Genomic DNA, 21,985 nt, shown 5'->3' with positions numbered 1-21,985 from the left:
CCAAATTTATTGGCGCTCCATTATTAGAGAATTGCAGGGAAAGAAAGCGGGGAGCACTACGGCGTTCTGAGGATGTTACGATGGCCTCCTAGATTATGCCTCCTGACAGGTTTGTCATCCCTGTGCACTGATGTGCTCTGCAGAGTGCTCTGATATCATTAGCTTCATTGCTCCTAATGTGTCTGGTCCCCTCAGCAGGAGGACAGGTCATATATTGTGCACATCGGGGGACAAAAGCCAAGTGCAAGAGCTCACTGAATAAACACTGCCTCTTCACTAAGCATGTGGGAAGAGGCAGAGGAAAATGTGGTTTTATGACAACTTAACATCATTTGGAAATGAAAGAGCGTTGTTTAGCCAGTTAATCTGTCCGCTAGAATAGATGGTTACTAGTTAGCATGCCAATAGCCAATAAGATAGTTTCACTACAGTAAATATATCCAGATATGAAGGAGCAAGAGGGCAAGCTAACTCTTATTTTTAGGGCAAGTATGCACTCCGATGGTGGAGAGAAACTCTTGGAAAATGTAAAGAGGGTGAGAGCCCATTGAGGCACATGACATTCAGGGCCATAAGCAATGCCACCTGTTCTCATTTTGCCTGAGGTTTGTTCCTGTTAAAGGGGAGTTTTTCTTTGCCACTATCACAAAAAGAGTGGATGGACATAATTTCTCTGCTTTAATGACGACTTTAATGAAATTGAATTAATAATGAATTATTAAAGCAAAGCAGAGCTTTACGGTACCAAGGAGAGATGGACTTTTGAATGATTTTTGAGCGGTTAGGTAGCGGTTAGGTAGCATGTATGTATGTATATATGTATGTCCCTGTGTCCGAGCACGAAAAGCTGCAACACGGTAATTCTGTCATTTCTCGACCGTTTCGGACACGGGAAGGTTCGCTGTAACTGGGTCGCCCACCTGGTGCGTTCATGGGGGTCTGGATGTTCCGGGGACCCCCACACTGTAACTCTGTCATTTCTCGACGGTTTCAGGCGTGGGCGGCTCACAGGAATCGGGCCGCCCCCCCTGGGTGCATTCCTGGGGGTCTGGATGTTGCGGGGACCCCCCAAAGACCCCCACACGGTACAGTTGCACCACTCACTTCACACAGATGTGATTTTAGAGCTCCTATATACAGATTTAATGTTTGTCTTGTCTAGACAAACCATTGACAATGGACATAGTTCAATGTTTGTTTTGTCACTAACACAAATATTAAATGCCATTAACAATGAACAGAGTTTAATGTTTGTTTTGTCTGTCACTGAGCAAATCGGCATATGCATGTTATGTTATGATATCGCGATGATGTAAGATGATAAGGGTTGGTAAGGCGCCCCTCACTTCACACGGGTGTGATTCTTTTTAAACGACTTCACAGTGGCAATGACCTTTAAAGTACACCAACTGCTGGAGACGAAATAGAGCTGGAAGACAAAGACTGAGGATCCATACAGGACAGAAATCAACAACCCTTTGAGACTACAGACAGCAATCTCCTGACCAAAGAATGAGAAGGAGATATCCTGTATGTGTACTGTAGCTTTGAGAGGTGAACAAGAACTGACACTCAGCTTCTAACTCTAAACAACACCAGCTGGTTGGTTGCTGTGACCTGTTAACTTGCAATTCTTGAGCGGTGCCTCCGCTCCATTACGTAGCAATGTGTGTCCCTATGCCTGCGTACGTGGCTGTCTCTGTGTCTGTCTCTGTGTCCGAACACAGAAAGCTGCCATATGGTAACTCAGTCATTTTTCGACCGTTCGACCTATATGGGTCCATTTGGTTCCTACATTTTCATTTAGCTGGGGACCCCCTGGAACTCCCTCAAGGACCCCTAGGGGTCCCTGGACCCCACTTTGGGAACCACTGATCTACCGTATATGAACACAAGTGGCCCATGTTCGGAGCAGGGGGTTATCCATGTCACTGCTCATACTCCTACAGGCTGGTGTGGCACCTGCCAGGGGTGTTGAACGGGAGAAATAGGATGGAGGTGCTACAGTATGTTCTCCCGGTGGGGGCTCCTCACTGGCAGGTGAGCCTGTAGAGTACAGACATGTGGGGAGGACTTGATTGGCATAATGGCTAAATTGGGTAGAAAAAATGAGGTGAACATAATTGGCTACTCATTTGTTTTAGTTCAGTTTGTTCAAGAAAAAGAAAAAGAGAAACTGAAAGAAACAATCTATGGCTGTGTATTTGGAATACATGAAATGTATGTTAGATCACAGACATTCTAGGGCTATTAACTTGTAAACTGAGAATATTCAACTAATATTCAAATTCAAATGTATTCACCAAAACCAACTTACAGTTAGTTAATTTAAAATGTATTTGTGTGTGCTCGTGCTCCGGACAAATGACTTTTGTGCCCAGACAAGTGAATGGGAAATTTACTTGTCCGCAGGACAAGTGCCTCAAAAAGTTAATGTCAAGCCCTGCAACATATAATTATGCTTCTAGCGTTAACCCTAAAGCTTATCATTTTCTGCTCATTCTGTTGTCTTCAGGGAATGTGTGAAGAATACAAATTCCTAATTACACTGTGTAATAGCGCGTTTTGCTACAGCCAATATACACTAGCCCACAATAGCAGAACCTATACTACCATATCACTGATACTGTAAATGCTGCAAGAAATAACAAAAAAAGCGAACCGGTGAGATCCTTTATATTCAGTCAAGCCATATCATGTGTAATGTATGGAGCATACATTTTCTTGGTCGCCAAATTGAAAGCTGCTCTGAATCCCAGAGCTCATTGATGACACCGCTGGTAGAAAGCTGTAGTGCGACAATGCTGTATTAAAAATGTACGGGGTGAACTGGACCTGCAAGGAAACGTTTTTTCTCTAGGTTGTCCTCAGACGAGTCTTCCATCGTCGCTTCCAGTCATCCCGGTTCTCTATACATCCGGCCAGCTCGTTGGTGCTTTGCGCTCCTGCATCTTTCTTGAGTACATCAACATAGGTTAGTATGGGACGTCCTCGTGACCGGTGCCCATGTGTTGGTTCCCACAGCACCAGTTTGCTGGCTGGGGCTTGGTGTCTTTGGCAGTGTCCTGCGAGTCTCATTTTCCTGGCTGCTATTTTGTCGCTCACCCTGAATATTCCAGCATACAGATTCTCGTTGGTAACATGTGTACTCTTGCTGATGTTGAGCACTACACGTAACATTCTGGTGTAGCAACCGTCTATTGCTTTCTGCAGAGTTGGCTTCAGGGTCCAGCATTCACTGCCATATAGGAGAACAGATTTTACCGTCGCGTAGAAGAAGCTGAGTTTGATTTGTTGGGGAAGTTGGAGTTCCATACACTGGCCATGCCATTCAGGGCCCTCCATGCAAGTGCCTTCCTCACTTTTAGATCTTGCTCTGTTGAGTTGACCCATGAGCCCAAGTACTTGAAGTCATTGACTTCCTTCAGAGCAGTGCCTCCTGTTGTTGTGAGAGGTGGATGTTCCGTTTGGATGTTATAGGTGATCACCTCAGTTTTCTTGGCATTCAGCCGAAGGTCAACCATGGCACACTCAAGACTCCACTCTGCTCAAGAACTACTGTGCTTGCTCCATGTGATTGGAGAGCAGGCCGATGTCATCTGCGTAGTCTGAGTCTGTCAGGACTACTGCAGGGTGTCGTCTTGATCTCCTTGGTGTAAGAGTGAGGCCAAGATCCTGCTCTCGTCCACTGATGGCCTTCCTGAGCGTGTAGTCCAGGACGATGACAAAGAGGAAGGGGGCTATTTGAAATCAATAAAGCACAATACGGCCGTCAGGTTGTTCTTCTTCACCTCCTCGATTAGTCTCCTCAGTGCCAGGATCTGGGCTAGTGTGGTTCTCTCCTCTCGAAAGCCGGTTTGGTTTTCCCTCAGGTGAGGGTCGATGTCATGCCGAATCCGATTTAGTATCATCCGATTGTAGACCTTTTCAGCGATACAGGTCAGGTTGATGCCTCAGTAGTTGTCTGGCTTCGAGAGGTCCCGATTTAGGCACCGGGATAATATAAATGTTGCATGGCCCTACTAGGCAACATTACATTTTTCCGTATATATAAAGATCGGCTAACATTAGCATTAGCGCACGCTATTTACCTTACGCCAGTAATGTCAGGAGCGATGCGGTACAAAATCACAAATCACATCCAAACCTCGGATGGTGACGATCACTAGGGACAGCGCTCGTAGTTTCAGAGATATGAGGCATTGAAAATCCTACTTTGCACGGAGGTCTATGGGGACCGTGTGCAAAAATTCTGGTGTTGGGGGTGACGGAGGCATTGCCAAGCAACCGGGCCAATGTTAAAAGCTGATTACCGGCTACACCAAATATTTGGTGTAAAACTTTAGGCACGAACATGTTCATACTTAGCTGATAACGTCCCTGGGTGCAGGTACGAATATGTTTGTATTTAGCAGTAAAATAATTAAGCGGTCCATTACTACAGCACCAACATTGAAATGAGCTTTTCCCAATCACAGTACAAAAGCTGTTCTATTTCTGGGCTAGTATTCAGCAAACATAGCTAAAAATGTTGGCCCGGGCCACTGGCGTAGTGGTCCGGGCACCCTAGGCTGCAATGCCAGCCTGTCAGCGTGTCGCGGGTTCGATTCCCCACGTACCCCGACAACCTTTGCTGTGTGTCACTCCTTATCCCCAATTTCAAAAGAGAGGAGTAAGCTAAGCTATCCATTACACAATATTGCTAATGAAAGTCTGCAAAGTGAGCGGTTTAGTTGAATCTATTAACATGTGCTTTTTAAACAGTTTTTCCCTGGTTAAAAGGTTATACAGCTGTTGCCAGAACGAATATGTTTTTTATGCACTTTCTTTAAACAGTGTAGGTAGATTTGCCATCTACTTTATTGCCTCTACGCCCTCCTTGCAATGAATCTGCTGGCAGTGGTCTGTGCAGTTGATGGAAAGGCTCAGATAAGAATCCGCTGAAGCTAGGAGAAACAACTGCTGAAAATCTAGTGTGGGGAATTACACCAATTGAGGAAGTTGCTTTTTCTGGGACCAACAAGAGTTATAGGCTAAAGCAGAGGTGTATATTTTGGTTAGGATGGAGAAGGGAGTTGAGGCAAGCGAATATTGCTGAAAGAGCGTCGCTCACATTCAGACACAGACAAAAGCTGGAAATGAAATAACTTCCTTTCCTCAGGAAAACACAGCAGCTCTTGACAGAATAATAGCAGCTGAGTAGCGGGAGAAGGTCTGGCACTAGTGGCCCACAAACACAGGAAACTGTTGTGCAGCCTGCTTGGCTTATTAAAAGTGAACAGACACGCTCTCCCATACAATCAACTAAACCCCTGTACAGTGTGTACACTTTTTACACAATAAAATCCTTTAAAATAAATTTAATTTTAAATGAACACAGATTATTTTACAGGGTATCACAGGGCAACACCTTTGATATAAGACAGTTGCAAGTAAAGTAATTATTACTAGTGAATATTAGTAGCCAGCACACTTTTAATACCAAAGCTTGCCCATTCACGTGCAATGTATGAATATAGAGGGTATAAAAATGTAAGATCATATACATCATAAACAAACATCTGGAGGAAAATATATATACAGATCTGATCATGACATTGTTCAATTTACACTGGACTATAGTATTATACTATTATTATATAAATGTATTGTATAAGCTTCAATGCATGTAGCCTTTAGTTGATGCTAAATGTTTTACAGTACCTGATTCATAAATAAGTATGTAGGATTTAGCCTTTTAAATTTCTAATACCAAACTTACACACTTTCAACCTGGCGTTCCTATTTTGGATAATAAGAAATGGTCAAACATTCACAAAATTGTCCCAAACTTTGGAAAATTGTCAAAATAACTGATATACACACTCAAAGCGTCTTGTGTTGTGACACATTTTCAGCTTGTAGATGAGCTTTTTTCTCCATTTGTAATACGATGATGTTTATAGGGCTTTAAGTGTTTAAAATCACACCCGTGTGAAGTGAGTGGTGCAACTCTGTGTGGGGGTCCCCGGGGGTCCCCGGAAGTTCCAGACCCACAGTACCACGGCGCCGGCCCGGTTCCGGCGAGCCGCCCCACGTCCGAAACGGTAGAGAAATGACAGTTACCATGACAGTTCCCGGATCATACAGACTCCCAGGAACGCGCCCAGGGGGGCGGGCCGATTCCGGCGAGCCGCCCCACGTCCGAAACAGTTGAGAAATTACAGAGTTACCGTGTGGGGGTCCCTCTACTGTACCCTCTACTGTACTGTACTGTCACACCCGAAATCATCATATACATGTAATATGTGCGTGTGTGTTTGGTTGCGCACAGGTGGTGAAAAACAACCATGCTATTTTCGTGCTCATACCCACCCAGGAAGGCAGCCAGCCACACACAGCTCCGTAAGGGAGTGGTTGCACCACTCAAAAATATGTGGTCACGCAGGAAGTCGAACTTGATAATGTGTTGCGTGAAATGCTCATGGATACCACCAGTTTGTGTGTTGCTTATGATAAAGCGAATGAGGGGACCCCGTGGAGGTCCTGGACCTCTGCAGTCTTTAAAAGCTGTTTCCAATCAAGCAAATTATTCTTCTCTTGCAATAAGGTAATGCTTGTGTGTGTGTGTGTGTGTGTGTGTGTGTGTGTGTGTGTGTGTGTGTGTGTGTGTGTGTGTGTGTGTGTGTGTGTGTGTGTGTGTGTGTGTGTGTGTGTGTGTGTGTGTGTGTGTGTGTGTGTGCGTGCGTGCGTGCACGAGTGTGTGAGTGTGTGAGTATGTACGTAAGTGCGTGCGTTTGTGTATGTAAGGTGATATATCAGTGCAGTAAAAGTTAATTACCATATGTTTGTGGGTCCTATAAGCTGATGTACTTGATGTTTGTACCTTGGATTATTAAAATGTCTTGACTCAATTACTTGAGACATTGCTCCCTATGCAGATCAGGGTTTGACCTGTTGTCCCTCTCCTCAGAGTGCTTGTGAACACTACTGTAAGACTTCATAAACAAAGATATAAAGAATGCAGGCCAAGGTTTCTCAGCCAGTGGGGTGACGCACTGCTGCAGAGTGAAATGAACCCAACCCAGCCGCAAGATTTTTTGCACAATAGTAAAAGGAATTTTTTTTAACAAATGTTATATATTTAAAAACATCCTTTTACATTCCAAAACCTCAACATTTTATATAAGCCAACTGCAATAGAAAGAAAGGTTATATTAACTGGCTGACATTAATTTTTTCAAGGAATTATATATTTTGTCTGCCTCAGTCCCAAAAAGGTTGGGAACCGCAGATGTACTTATCACTAGCCAGGAAAAACAACATTAAAAAAACAGTAAAATGAGGTGCATGCTATAAAAGAATTCTTGATACTTTGTTTTTATGACTTTAGATAATTTTATTCAAACACTAGCTCAGACTTGGCATCAAATAGTAATTGCAGATTATATTAATCATTGCTGATGTTGATACTTGACCTGTGCAGGTTATCATGTCTGCAAACCCAGTCTCCCTCTTCCCCTGAATCAATTGTCTGCTAATCTCCTAGTCTTGCTTTCTATTGTGAGAAAATATAGCCAGTGCAAGGGTAGACCTTTAATGGCTTGACCTTGAGTGGCTTTTTCTTTTACAGTGAAAGGGTAGTGAAGACTGATTTATATTTTGTCGTACGATTGTGTCGTACTGAAAATGGCTGCAAGAAGCTACAGTAGTTAATAGCTCATCACAAGACGTTTCATTGAGATTGTAGATCTGCTAATGATTACAACACTGTAAGCATTAGGAAACCAATGGAAAGGAATGTAATCAGTGAAGAACTCGGTAATATATTATAAAGGTAAAGAACGCCAACATATAAGACACAACTGTACTTCTGTATTTGGACTGGAAACATCAACATTTATATTAAAAGGAGAAATACTAATCTTTCACAATTTGAAGAACATTTAAACTAGGGTTGTTTGAGTTTAGACCATTACAAATGTATTCGTGCGAAATGTCTTCCAAGTAAATGAGTGAAACTATAACAATAATTTGTAAAGATAACTGCCTATTTAATCAAATGCCAAACAGCATATGAAACTGAAATTATGTGCAGTATTTTATTTTTCTATACAGGCAGATTTACACATAACTTTGTTTTCATCCATACTTAGTAATTAGCGTCAGTATAAGTATACATTTGACAACTAGATTGGCATGCTTTCTTAATTAACTCTTCGAAGCATGTACGTGTGGTGAGATAGATTCATGTAAAATACTTTGTTTTCCAGAAAATATCACGTAGATGATAGACCTTTCTATTGCTAGGCATGACCAAGGGAACAAAATCATTTCAATTCACATGTAGTGATGTTTACATTTGAAAGCTATTAAACAATAAAACCTGTGGCTGTCAGTTGTCATATATATATATATATATATATATATATTTCACAGACAAACTCAAACTGTTTACCTGTAATTATACACTAGTGATAAAAATAAGTGGTGAAAGTAGCTATATACCTGAATAATAATAATAATAATACTGTACGACCGGAACTAGAACTGGAACTAGAACAAAGTAGAAACACAAAGCAAGCTAAGATAATAGATGACAAAAGGTACCATGCTGTTGAGATTTTTCAAATACTGTAACTAGTAGCACACTTTATTTAATGTGACTATTTCTAGTTTTTCATGTAAAATGGATCTACAGTACACACTTTATACAATTATTTATATAAATAAACAAATTCCGGCCAAGATGAATTATTTTCCCCTCCAGCAGGCACCCCGGCTGGCCAGGGTGAGGCAGTTTATAGACCAGGATTACTGCATGTTTTTTGTGAGGGTACCTACCCTAGGGGACACGAGGAGAACATGCAAAAGTGTGCCCACTTCCTGAATAAAACACTTTTATTCTCTGTGACGAAGGGGAACAAAAGCTGGCAATGCCCTGGCAGAGTCACTTTGCACCCCCTAAATTATAATGCTGCCCATACCCTATAGGCTTATGTACAGTATTAAAATAATTATAATTTACTAAATATGTCATTTATTTTCTTTACAATGGTCAATTTGAATATATACAGTATGAATATATATTATATATATAAATTAGGGATAGGGACTGAAATGAGGTGTTTTTGTTAGCATGACAGGGTACCCTTTAATTGGCTACGTAGTTAGACAGGAAACAGGGAGAGAGATGGGGGGGAAGACACACAGCAAAGTTTGTCAGGATTGGGACTCGAACCCACGACACTGTCTTGCTGGATTATCAAATGGATTACCAGCCAAGGTGCCTGGACCGTTAAGCCAGCCCAGGCCGTGCTTGTTTTAGTTAACATGAACTGTATCGACCACCATGGCTCGCCTACTCGGACATCATACCTGTAGATTTCGCCTAGTGAATCACAAGCCTCAAGGCCTCGCTGGCTCCCTCAAATAAAAAAATTTGGAAAATCAACATCATATTTGTTGTAAAACCTTGTATGCAGGACAATTTGACATTTGGCATTTGAGATAACTCAGCTAAACAGTTATTTCACTGATGTGTTGGACAATATATCTTCTTCTGTGTATTGACAATTTGGCACATGACAAAGAAAATCGAGCTTGCTCGTTATGTATTTATTTATTACACATGGCTTTTTTAATACTCCATTCTGATTCGTCAATTCTGATTAGTCTGGTATTGATAGCAGACCACTGTTAGAACACTTGAATCAAAATGTGAAAACCAATTTTGTTGCTTTAATCTAATTAACCTCACGACACATTGAGCAATGTTCAGACTAAAGTTATAATTCTTTGTCTTCCAGTGAGGCTACCAGTATGGCTGGAAGCAGACAATGGCAACACCGCTGGAAAGCCGTCTCTCAATGTTTGCTGTCGAACAGCCGAAGGCGGAAGATTATGTTTTCACTCAGGGCTAGTCTGTCGGTCGGTCGGTCGGTCCGTCCATCCTTCCGTCCGCGTGTCTGAACAACTAATCTCCGGCACCATTGGACTGATGGGTGTGACACTGTGCACGCACAATCCAAAGTAGGGCAAGAAAGAGCCTCCACTGCAACATTTTCAAATCAGCCAGATGGTGGCGCTATAACAGGTTGTGGTCTTTAACTCTTGAACCATATATCATCATCCATCTATAAATGCACCGAAAAATGTCTGTCAGTCATTCTGTCTGTCAGTCAGTCAGTCAGTCTGTAGCCTACACTTCCTTATATTAACCTGAGTCCGCCAGATGGGGCAGTAGCGAGTATATTCAGAACGGGTAAGGACTAGTACTCACAATTTAAAACAATCCATGGATTTCTTTGACACAACTCCACATACAGTATAGGCCCCGGGCATTTGTGACATACTATTATTTTCTGACATTTTGTTCACTACTCCTTCTGTCACACACAAATCGGTACATATTGATCAATAAGGACAGGTCAGGTTCCATTCCAATTGGCTATGACTGCCTTACAAACTTCTGCATTCCGAGGAGTGCACTTTTCTAGTTGGTACTGTAGAAGCCAGCCATAGTGTGTTTAAGGGTTAGATAGGGTTTTGATTCACCCGGGCAACAGTGCTCTGTCATCTTATGTTAACAGTTTTATGTTCAATAAAAATGTCAGTGTGCGCCATCTTCCCCTCCCATGTTTGTGTTCCTGCGAAACTACCAGCTAGAAGCAGACTTCCTTAAAATATTTTAAAGAATGAAGCATTAAACAGATTTAGGCATTTCTTTTAATGGTAATTGGTAATGATCAACATTGTGTAACTTTCAGTTTGTGGGTTTTTTTCTGCTAGTGGCAGAAAGCAGAGTGGATGAGTAATGCCAGTAATACCACACACACCCCCATTGGCAAATTGTCAAAGCCACAGGAAGGACTGTCGATGACAAGATGCAGTCGGATGCCACTATCGTACCAATAAAATATGTTATTGGTGCCCATTCCTGATGGAATGGCAGTGTCTGTCAGTTCAGGGGTTTGTTTAATAGTCTCAAGTATCAGTCGGAAACCTTGTGCTTAGAGAGCGTCAGACGCCCATTCTTACCAATGTGGCATAGAAAACAGTTGGTCTGAGAGCCCATACACGGCATATTTGCTCATCTCGACCCCAAGGATGTATGGTGGGGATCAAACTGTTCAGATGCATTCCTCCATAGACAGAATGAACTCATTAGCTAGGCATGGATTACATTCATCCACTTCTGAGGTAAACAAGAAAGCAGTCTTCATCTATGTCAAGGTCAACTTTATGAGGACTGCCCATAACTCTGACATCCCGTTAGTCCGAACATACGTGGCTTCTGTGTGCGGTTAGGGTTAGGGTTAGTAATGAGGTTAGGTTTAGGGATATTAATGCCCAGAGGAAATTATGGTCAATGCATTTACATGCAAACAATGACAGAAAACAATCAATTGTAGATAACATCAAATGTAAAACATGTGGATAAACAGACAAATTACATAAAACACGAAGATTGGCCTGATATCAAATGCATGCTATTGCACATTCTCATGCTAAATATTGCATTTGCATCCTTTCACTACCTTTATTTATTTTACTTTTACAAATGTACTGTGTAGCAACCACCATTAGTCTTAACTTTAATGACCATACTTCCTCTTTGAGCAACCTGATAACAAATGTTATGGTACATTATTCTGATTTTACAGTCCAGTCTGGACTGTGTGCACAGTAAAAATGGCATGTGACCCTAACATTATCCCATCAGTGTAAAATGTGTCATATTAATGCCAATGTTTCTGCTAGCCATTTTGATCATGCACTGCAACTTAGCCTCATCCTGTGAAAGCATGCTCTAAAAACACAGACTATAGGCCAAAGGACACAACACTTCATAGACTCCCAATTTGGCTCTCATGAGGGTGACTGGCAAAAGGTATAGCAGGCAGCCTCTCTGGCCCGGCATGGGCCGGGCGTTCATGTCGAGTGGGGCACCGCCACACTGGGTTCCAAGAGTGAGAACCAGCAGGGACAATGTTGTTAGTGATGACATAAACAGATCGATCTACAGGATGTATCCACAGTCCCAGTACGCTGATAAAGGACTATTAACGTATATGCAAAAAACCTAACCAAAGTGCTTCTCAACACAGCAATTAAAACTGCCCCTAGTCACGAAGAGAGGCATCATCACCAACTATATGCTTGACAACATTAAGTCCAGTGGCATGCTATTTGTCATACAATACCTGTACATGCATTAGCCTCCGCTAATGCATGTACAGGTATTGTATGACGAATTCACAACACCCTCACGCTCAACGCCCTGAAAGATGTTGAGACATTTGGAGCAAGTGCAGGCATTAAGTAATAAACAAGAGGTATGATGACTGAGGCCAGCATCAGCCTGCTCTGTAGCTTCAGCCTGCACATTTCCAAAACGTTTGAGAAGAACTGTGCATAGAAGCACATAATTCTGTCTACAGTATGCGCTCTGCAGATAGGCAGGCTGATACAAAATGGATTGTGAAATGAATTGTGTAGCTTTTAAGTGTACGCAATCTCGTATCGGCGAGGAGTATGTTTAGAATTTCAAATGTACAAATGTAACCAAATGTACCCCTTCTGCTTGTGAACTCTCAGTGTGAATTAATGAATCAATTAACACTGAAGATTGTATTATCACAGCTGTCCGGAAAAAAAACGGCTAACTCCATTTATCAGGTTTTTGATACATTAGTGCTATTGAACACCCTTTACGTCTGTGTTGGTTAAATATATGTTGAACCAAAGAAAAGCATTAAAAAGCTCTTCGGCCAAAACCTCCTAACTCCATTGGATCCTCAAACTGTCTGCCAAACCAGCTCACTCCCATTTAGCCATCTTTTTTTTTCTTCTTTTTTTTTTAAATAAATCAGTGCTATTGAACACCCATTATGTATGTATTGTGTGTTGGCTAAAAAAATATTGAACAAATGAAAAGTATTAAAAAGCGCTTCAGCCAAAACCTCCTAACTCCACTTGAGCTGGATGTTTTTTAATTTCCTGAAAAATGAAGGTTGTTTCTGTCCGACAGCATAGATATGCAGTTGCATATCTATGCCCTTGCAGAGGGCAGACAGGGTAGGGGTCGAAGTTTTTGAGGTGATGTTCTTCCTCTTTTGCACTGTGTGCCTTTGTTGTCTTGGATTGTTATGTATTGTATCTGTATCTAAGCATGTAGTTTAAAGTGCTAATCCTAGATGTTACTCTTTTTTTTAATTGATGAGTTGTCTCATCATGAAATTAATGACATTCTTTTTTATATATATATATATATATATATATATATATATATATATATATATATATATATATATATATATATATATATATTTATTTATTTTTATCCCACGATTTTGCAACCCATTTATCTAATGTAATCCTGGGCGCTACACTTCCTCTGCCAACCTAGGGGGGCAGCGGACTGACCTCATGCATCCTTCTATGCATGAGGAGTCCAAGCTGCTTCTTTTCACCTGACATGGGAGAGTTTCCCTGGCCGGACGTAGCTTGTGGAAGGAACACGTTATTCCGACCAGTTCCTTCCCCCCCCCCCCCTCCATCAGGTGCCAGGGGGAGGTAGTTTAGAGACCAGGATTACTGCATGTTTTTTGTGAGGGTACCTACCCTAGGGGACACGGGGAGAACATGCAAACTCCACACAGAGAGGCCATTTTGCCAACCCCGCCTCAGGTATGGGCACTGATGGAGGAGAGAACACGCCCACAGCGTTCCCAGCGGGAATCGAACCTAGGACCTTCTAGCTGTGAGGCGACAGCACTAACGACTGTGCCACCGTGCCCCCTAATGACACATTCTAATGACAAAACAAGAGTACCACATGGAATGAGCATCATGGATATCATTAACTAATACAGAAAATACCTGTAAGAGATTTTCAGAGGTTGTAATAAGAGTAGTTAACTACTGTAACAAAATAATTAACATGAAGCTAGATGCTAGATAATTATAGAAGAATTGGGTCCGGTGTTGCAGTTCTTTGATCATGAATAAAGATCTTCCACAACAGCATCCATGGTTGCGTGTTGCACTGCTTAAGGAGCAGCAACTAGATCTCTGTTTAAGCATAATAGTAAAAAGTAGATCCATCTATTGTGACAATGATTAATGATCAAAGCTAAACATTTAATAAACTGAATCTATATGGCCGTGGCCGTGTCTGTGTGTGTGCGTGTGTCCAGAGCTAATCTCGCTAAACAAATAGTGACATGTGTAGCATTTGTAGTGCCCCCTATGAGTGAAAGAGAAATGGCTTTTGGCTCTGCTTTTAGAGGCCCCTCGGTCTCAATGTGAGATTTTCTCTCAATGTATAGATTATAATTACAATGTCATGCAAGTGTATCATATTATTTGTATAGCTTCAAAATTGATATTTATGTTGTATTCCAGTGAACCACAATTGTAACAGGGAAATATAATGTATATAGTGTGGGGGAAAACACCTCTATTATGTATTTTGTGTATTATCTGCAAAATGTTGTCAAAGTCAAAGTTTCAGGTCATCAGGTCAGGCGTATATTCTGTACGTTTTTCCTCTCTTACACTTTGAATGGGAAATGTAGACCCTGGTTGACAAGTTATTTGAAGCAGACTGCACACACGATTAGACACGATGCGCCACCATCTATATTGTAGTTCGGACATTATTACAATTACCACTTTCCATCAGGAGAGAGAGAGACAACGACATAAAACATACTGGTTGTAGGATTAGTGGTCAAGAAGTCAGTGAACACTGACATAGAAGTACTGGTGCTGAACATGGATGTGAAACTAAGCATTTTTTTTATGAACCCTACTTCAGATGTTATGTTTGTGTTATCCTTTGTTTATATTGTCTGAGTAAATGTTCTGCACTGTACACCAAATTGTATTAAAGGCACCCGATTAGCCCCCATAGAGACCTTTGGAGAGAATCGACCCCTCTATAGCCGCACACTCCATGTTTGCATAGCTTAGATTTTACTTTCATATGACCTGATCTATCTCAGTTTATTTCCGTTCATATTCAACCCCTCTGTCACTAGCGGGGTCACTACCTACCTGAGGGTGATGTGCATTTTATAAGAGGTAATGGTACAGTCCAGTGATATCAATTAAAATAGACATTTTCCATTTAGCCATCATTGTAATCACATGAATATTTGAGTTAATTAATGTTTTTCATGTTTATAAAAAGACAGCGATGGAGAAAATATATTTCCCCGCCCTAAGGGCAGATGTTTGCTCGCTCATTGTCTTCCTGTTCCCCAGCATGTCATTAGTTAATAACATCAAGCCCTATCACTCCAGCTTCCAGGGACTTTTGTGTTATTTGTGCTTTCGTATCAAAAGCACAAATAACCCCGCCCCCCCCACCCACTCACGAGCAAATCAACCCCTTATATATAAATATGAACAGTTAAGACAGTGTTAAGTAGACAGACATAAAATAGATGGATAAATGGTCTTAGAAAATGCAAACCTAATGAATTATTTTTTAGCCTCTGCATTTACCCTTCCCCACTCATCCCAGTGTTTTTTTCTTTCCGTCCCCCCCCCCCGTCCCCCCCCCCCCTCTTTTATTTTCTTTTTCTTTTTTTCTTTTGGTCTTCTCTCACCGGAGACAAATCCCCATGCCTAGCCCAGTGCTTTTATTAAATTCTCCTCAATAAAAAAGCTCAGACAGGATTTATTAGGTACTCAGCACGGACGTTTAGTATTTCCCTCCGTTATTAACTGAAAATCAATAGAAAGCAAAGAAAATGGAAGTCATACAAGTGTTGTCGCCTTTATATTATGTCGGCTGTCGGGTTAGATTCATGACAGGGCTCCAGCGCCTGCAAGGTGGATTTTCTGCTTACATTGCAAGACCTAAAGTGGAAGTTATTCATTAGAGTAAGCCAGCGGTCAGATACATTTCCAGGCCCTTTCACACATCTGTCTTGGTAAGACTCGAACGGAGTGAGAAAGGATGCTGATATACCCTGATAGAGATGTCAGACACAACACACAGCTTGCTGGATTTATGGTTATTTTGTTCTGAAGACCTTTTTTAACACCATCAAAGAGCCTGTACCCTTGGAATGTAAACTGGAATGGCCCCAACTTAACCATGTTCCACCATTCATTATTTCAACACTAACACTATCTCATCGTATGCAGTTGACATTCTCAACTTACCAACTGTGCTGGATGTAATGTCCTGATGTTCTTTAGCATATTATTTCATTTTGAAAAGTCACACACATGCATTAACAGTCAATTTTGTAACTAATTTAAATCAATATAGAAAACATAAACTAAAGTTGAAATGTTGCCAGAAAAACAGCAAATAAATGAATAAAATAAATATTAATAATACAATGCTATGTGGCACACATGACCAACACCTGCAAGACAGCATTGATAGATTTGCTGAAGCCTATCTGGTATGTTTCAATGGTTTGACATAATGCACATGCTCTGATTTAAAAGGGTAAAGGTGATATTCACTTAATATGCTATAAAATTACAGTTACTCACTAAGTCTGCATGCCATGGTGGTACTGAAAAGCAATTCCATCTTGAGGAAAAGTGGCTTTGTCCACATATTAGCCTATTCTTTCACAAAAGGGTGGAAGAATCCAAGAATAAAGAGCTTACCCACCTCACTAATTTAATTACTCTTAGGACCTCCATGACAGTAATGTAAATATTCCACCACGAGGACCCAAGATACACAGAGTAATTACTTAAGGCTTTCCTTCACATCTCTCAAGACTTTTTTTTATTACCCAAAAGCTTTTTAACATTAGCACTCTCTCCCTGACAAATTAAATGAAATTTCATTACTCCAGCCATCCTAATGGCATGAAACTATCAGCTGTTGTATGCCTGGTCTCTCTTCCCTGGCTGCCCCGGCAGATTAATCAAATAGTCAGCTTCTGAGTCAAACTGAGAGAGGCATCGATCCACAAGTCTGTGTTTGTCTAAGGCTGCTACGTGTTGGAGATCTGAACGGTGAGTGAAAGACCCCCATATTGATCTCCATATGTTAAACATGAACAGTCCATCACAGAACAATTATTCAGAGAAGACACTAGGAGAATAATGTCAATCAAACTTATACGTATGTAAAAGAAAAAACATCCTAAAAAATATATTTTTTTATTGACACCAGCATTATTATAAATGCACATAAGAATTACTTTAGAATAGAATTACTATTTGTGCTGTCCACTGGACACACACACGCACGCACGCACGCACGGACGCACACACACACACACACACACAAATATATATACACACACACACCAGAATGATGTATGGATTTTGCCTTTCGACCAACCATATTACTGTATAGAGTGCGAGATACTATGGCAACAGTCAAAAGGATACATGATTTTCATAGATTTGTTATAGCTAACCATTACCATGGATATTTAACACCTATGGTTTTGTAAGGGTTAAGCTGCTTGGCCTTTGATCTGTCAGGGGTGAAGTCTTGGCAAAGTGCCCCTCCACCAGCCGAAGCCCTTAAGGGACTTTCAATCCAATTGCTAGCCAAGAGTGGATGCAGATCTCAAGGTTACACCTGAGTGTTCAAGGGCAGGTCCAAGTGTAATCGGCACTTAGATCATAGATTAATCTTATTTGCTATCTATTAGGCTTGATTCTTGCTTCCCTCACTCCCCTCCCAAAGCCAGGATTACTGTGATAGTTTAAGATAATGGATTCTTATGGAAGAAGAGGTCAAGAAGCGTTCTTGTTTCAGAACCTACAGATAATATGATTAATCTAAAAGCCTTTTTTCAAAAGAGGTCCCACCTTCAAAGGCCTAATTGGCAAAAAGGTATAGAATAAATCTAAGTTGTTGGCAGTAGAGTGTTTCATTAATTACTATTTTATTCTATCACCATGTGTAGGTGATAGAAAATATTATTTGTGTCTGCACCTCATTTATTTATTTACCGGTAGAAATAAATTCAGGGTAGCAGCATGATCGTTTATCAGCTAAATCAGCAGGGGTATACCAATGGCATTTATTGGATATGATGTTGTGTGTAATCTCATATCCTTTAGCTTTCAACCTTTAGGTCTTTGCGTACGTAATTTATTGATGGCATATAATGCAGGATATTGATGTTGATGACACTACTTTGTGTGGCATAATTGACATTTCTTTAATACAAATAAGCCAGACATTTTATTATGATTAACACTCATTACTATTTTAAAGTATTTATAGAATGCTCTATTAACATTTAAAAGCATAACAACATTTTGCATCATTGTCTCTCTCTTACACAATAAAGGTTATGTAAAGACATATTGATTTTGTAAAGTAGCCTACAATCTCATTTTGATTCATTCTGGAGAAAATCTCACATGTTTTGCTGTGGTAGCCACTAGCTAAACAGATAACAGATAAACTCTGATAAAATATATCCAAATGTGGCAGCCTCCCTGATAACCTCTGAAGACACATTATCTTGTCCAGTCATCTGCAACTGAATATTTATCACAAAGAGCAGACTTGTGTTCCTTGCTGCATGTCGCTGGGAAATGTATTTAGTTGGATACGCTTTATATTTTATATATTTATTAATGTATTCATTTATTCCGTTTTTTATTTGAGTTCAAATGCGTTACTGATCTGCAACAACTTGAGGATTAAGAGTACCGTTAGTTGGAATTTGGGGGGATGGGTGTTCACCTTAGTTGCCTACATTTTGGCTCAAATACCCCATACTTGGAGCTCAGAGAAAAAAAGGTGGTCTGTTTTAATTCCCCACACAAAGCTCTTACTCTTGGTTTACTACATGGGCCATACAGGCAGATTTTAGGGTAGCCGACAGTCAAATTGCTAATGACACTTTACTGCATGCTTGACAGTAGCGGTACAGTATTAATCATTGCCATTTTAAGTCTGTTGAAAGTGAAGAAAACAATTTAAAGTCATAATGGTTAACATTATGAAAAGCTAACATGAAAACTATAGCTGCATGATTATCTAAATGACATGGTTTGGATAGGAATGTCTCCCACAAACTTGTTTTCCTGCTTAGCCCAACCTCTCCCCATTTGTATATAAAACACAAGTTCAAAGACCTAAATGGGTGGGGATTGAGGATTTCTAGGAGACTTAAATGTTTGGAATTCATACAGTAGCCAACATTCACTAAAGTCCAATTCATATTTACTTTTGAATGTGCAATGATGTACTGGCCTAGCAATGTCACCAACATCAATGTAACTTTTAATTCTAGACTGAAGTTAAATGAATTAGTACACGTAAAAATTGATAGATGACATGGGAAGTTCCATATAAGTTTCCATATTCAAAAGCTAGGTAGAGTTCATAGCTGAGCACATCTGATGTAAGCTAGTTTAATTAATCATAAATTAAATGAAAGAGACCAGTTTGCCCTATAGTTAAAATGATTGTATAATTACTGTATAGCCACAACACATGAGTAGGTTTATTTTCTTCTTTGAGATAGCCAAATGGAATCTTACACTGTATCTAGGAAATTATAAGGGTCAAGGCTATTGGAACACTGTAAAATCCTTGATACCCTTTCAGATCCATTTGCAGTACACCCTCAGGTAAATGAACACTGAGGATTGTATTAGTGGTGCATACCAAACATGGTGGCAAAAGATTTATCATCTATACAGTACTAGTTTATCTTCTTCCACAGAGGATACTTAAAAGCATCTGGATTCTGTGACAGCATGATTTTTAGATGCAAGGGTTTGGTGTAAAGATGTAGAATGTAGACTAATTTATGGTTTGTCTGTGGGTGATTGGCATCAATGTCTTGACACAATAATAAATCTGATTACAACTGGTTCATACAGTAAATCATAAGGCTTACGGTGTGCATTCATTTCCATGACAACAGCCACCGAACATAGACTTGTAGCATGTAAGCGGTGCACCTACCGTACATCACATGATTCTGATTGGATTGATTAGTGTAAGGTAAAAAGAACATCCCAACAAACAACCATGCTTTTTTTCATACTCCACCGTACCATGATGCCGCACACCGGAAATAGCAGATACAAGCTGAGCTCACAATTGTGAGGTTGTAGTCAAATTCCGTCCCGATCCCAAATATATTGGGTTTTGGATCTTATTATGGTATAATCTTTTTTAATTTTCTTACACAAATTGATTCATTAAAGTGAAAATGTACAAGTAAGTACTCTGCAAATTGGCTGCCTGCTGGAAATGACGGTTAGCTTTGTTTTTAAGAAATAGACACATGACCTTTGTGAAGGGACATTGAAGGCCTGTTTCCATCCTGACCTGATACTGGCACACACTCACTGCTCCGCTTATTAAAATCTATCAGTCATCCTTCTTCACCAAGCAGCCCTGCTTTGTTTTAACCATTTATCAATGTCAAATTTGTCATGTCAATAAGAAGTCACTGCCATCACGCAGCTGGATGCATTACTGAGTGCCCATTGCCAGAGCAGTCAGACTAAATCTCTATAATTATTGGAGATTTGTTCAAAGATGAATCGATAGATATGCTTTTTCGTGACGAAAATACAATTTAAACCGTAATGACTGAGAGGTTTATGGGGAAGTGTTCTATGAAGAAGACTGTCAGCGGAGCACTGACTAAGTATTCACAGACACCATCAATTCAATACTGACATGACAAAATACATGAATTTATTTGATTTATAAAACGTATTGAGTGTTAACCCATAGACCAGAATGTTAGGTCTTTTAATCTACAAAAAATACTCACTTTCTGTACAGTTGCCCAGGGGGGTCCACACATCCCTAAATCTATCTATTATCTAAAGTAATCAACAAACTATGCCATAAAACTGGTCAAACATTGATCAAATAATGAATTGTCAAATAATATAAGAAAGAGGCAAAAAATATGAAAATAGCTGATCTACAATCAGCTATAGATCATCTATGTTCACTATATTTATCTGTGGAAAACATAATGTTACTCCTACAATTCCAAGTGCCTGTCAGGGATAGGGTGGGTCCCCAGTTCAAATATGATTATTGTGGGGGGGGGTCTACAGTTCAAATATTGTGATTATTTTGGGGTTCACGCGGACTGTAAAGGTTGGGAACCATTGCAGTAGCCTATACTTACTGTATATACAGTGTACTATAGTACTGTATTGAGCAAGTTTCAGAAACAAACAAACACAGAAGACATTGGCCGCGTTTCCCAAAGAGAACCTGAGTAAGGAGTTACGTGTGATACTTATGAAGGCTACGGGAAGGCTGCCTTTTTACGGATGTTTCCTGAACGCTCACGTAAGCAACTCTCTCAACACAGAGAGAGAGAGAGAGTGTGTGTGTGTGTGTGTGTGTGTGTGTGTGTGTGTGTGTGTGTGTGTGTGTGTGTGTGTGTGTGTGTGTGTGTGTGTGTGTGTGTGTGTGTGTGTGTGTGTGTGTGTGTGTGTGTGTGTGTGTGTGTGTGTGTGTGTGTGTGTGTGTGCTTATATAGCTTTCTAGCCTGTACCATTATCACAGCAATGCAGGGGTTAACAGAGCTGCTCCCCCAACCTAAAATATCATAGAGCCTATACGTGTGCATGTGATGTCGCACAGGGAATAATTATGGTATACCGTCTGAAAAAACCTAGGCTACAGCTCTGATTTGGACGACTTCAGGACATCTGACAGTAAGCTTTGCCACCTACAGTATTAGCAGATCACACAATGGACCATTTATATGAATCCACACTTCTCAGTCTGTCTGTCATGTCTGTTGAGCACAACAGCTACTGCATGTCACTGTGTGTGGGAGTGGGACTTTTATCATAACTTTAAATGTAAAAACTTTGGGCTGAAATCTTAAGCTCTACACAGTACCTTAGCAGGCTCTTACGCAACCTGCGAGCTGAAATCACTTTGGGAAACCCGGCCAGTGACTGTGACTGATACATCACTATGCATGGCCAGCACAGAATTACAGTTTGCCTCAGCCCTCAGAAAGATTGTGTTTACACACAACCATGCTTTTTG

The sequence above is a fragment of the Protomyctophum parallelum genome (assembly GCF_964188405.1).
Source record: "Protomyctophum parallelum genome assembly, chromosome: 4".
Classification (NCBI taxonomy): domain Eukaryota; kingdom Metazoa; phylum Chordata; class Actinopteri; order Myctophiformes; family Myctophidae; genus Protomyctophum; species Protomyctophum parallelum.
Note: the sequence above shows the minus strand (reverse complement) of the source record.